General features: G+C 59.7%; 1 long non-coding RNA gene across 1 annotated transcript in view; it reads left to right on the forward strand.

Annotated features, from left to right (window-relative positions):
- Positions 1–1,816, forward strand: part of LOC107182100 — an 11,234-nt gene that overhangs the window by 7,045 nt on the left and 2,373 nt on the right. The window lies entirely within an intron of this gene.

Here is a 1,816-nt window from a genome sequence, read left to right on the forward strand (position 1 = left end):
CACACGGGAGGCCTCAGCTATGGCCTCACTGACAGGCAGGAGGAGGGAGACAGTGGTCGGGGGGGAGGCCACGGGCGAGATGGCCGAGTCCCTCCGGCGCCACAACCTGGTCCCCGCACTGCCAGCCCCTCGCTGCGGCCCGGGCCCAGGGAGCCGCTTTCTGGAAATAAGGCGCCTCCCGCCCTGAGGGGAGGGCAGGAAGCTGGAGTTCGGCAGGAACTGGCGCCTCTCTCTCTCTGGCCTGGGGACGGGGTGTTGTGGGGGGGGGAATGGGGGGGGAAGCACTGAGAAATGTTCTAAAGGCTCAGCCACGGAGGCGACACCGTGCGGGGCAGCCAGTGACGTACCAGGCCATTCACTCCCTCCTACCCACTGAGCTCACCACCTCCGGGCCGTGCAGGCGCTGGGGGCGAGCCCTGGACAGAGGGGAGCGCAGGGCTTCCCATCCAACCACAGACACGTGGCTCTGGCCCGGCCGGCGTGGCTCAGGGGCTGAGCACCGACCTAGGCACCAGGGGGTCACAGTCCGATTCCCGGTCAGGGCACAGGCCCAGATTGTGGGCTCGATCCCTGGTGGGGGGTGGGGGAGAGGCAGCCAGTTGATGTTTCATTCTCATCACTGACGTTTCTATTTCTCTCCCCTTCTTCCTTCCTCTCTCAAAGCTCTCTCTCCCTCTCCCTCCCTCTCTGAAACCAATAAAAACATTTAAAAATCAAAACAGAAAACGCCCTTGAGAATTGAGGACCGCACGCCTGCCCCTCGACGGGGGCCCGGGATCCGGGGCCCGGGATCCGGGGAGCCGACTCCACCCCGGCGGGATCGGGCAGCTGGGGATGAATTAGCGGATCCCCCAGCCCAGAACCAGGGCTCGGAGAGAAGCGTGTGTTCCCCGGAGCTCGGGTTAGAGAAGCCTGCGTCCGGTGCCCTGGCCTTCCCGCCCTGACCTGTCCTCGCCGTGCCTGTCCCGGGCGCGGTCCCTTTTCCACTGGAAACACCTGCTGGGTTTGCGCTCTTCCTCCAGAGACACCCTTGACCTTTGACGCGAGAAAGGACCACGTCTCTGACCCCCAGGTCAGCGGGCAGCCGCACCCAGGAGTGCGAGGGGGCGTCACTCACTCATTCATTCATTCATTCATTCATCTCCAGGTCAACGGGCAGCCGCCCCCAGGAGCGTGAGGGGGCGTCACTCATTCATTCATTCATTCATTCATTCATTCATCACTTCATTGGGCGCCATGTGCCAGTCACTGTCCTGAGTGCTCAGAATACAATGCTGGGCAAAAACAATCAGAGTACTCGCCTCCAAAGAGGTTTCTATCCAATTTGCTAGACATATTAAGCAGATGATAACTTATAAATTCTACCAAGGTAAGATACACAGTATCATAAGAGTATAAGAGGGGGAAATATTAATCACTATGCTTTCATGATGTTCAATTTCTAACAATGAAAATACATCCTGCATATCAGATATTTACATGACGATTCACAACAGTAACAACATGACAGTTATGAAGTAGCAACGGAAATAATGTTATGGTTGGGGGTCCCCACAACAGGAGGAACTGTATTAAAGGGTCGTGGCATCAGGAAGGTTGAGAACCGCTGTGTTAAGAGGGTCCAATGGAGCTGCTGGCAGCCGGGCTGAGCATGGCACCCACCGAGGACAGAGGGGGCCCGTCTGCCCCCAGGGCCTGGGCACCCCCCCGGGGCCCAGTCAGGAGGGGCCGGAGACAGAAGCCCCTGGCGGGCGGGCTCCCAGGAGGAGGGCCGGTCTGGGCCCACCCCCGCCTCACGGGGGGACGCACATTTGAT

The sequence above is a fragment of the Myotis davidii genome, unplaced genomic scaffold, assembly GCF_000327345.1.
Source record: "Myotis davidii unplaced genomic scaffold, ASM32734v1 scaffold754, whole genome shotgun sequence".
NCBI classification, from domain to species: domain Eukaryota; kingdom Metazoa; phylum Chordata; class Mammalia; order Chiroptera; family Vespertilionidae; genus Myotis; species Myotis davidii.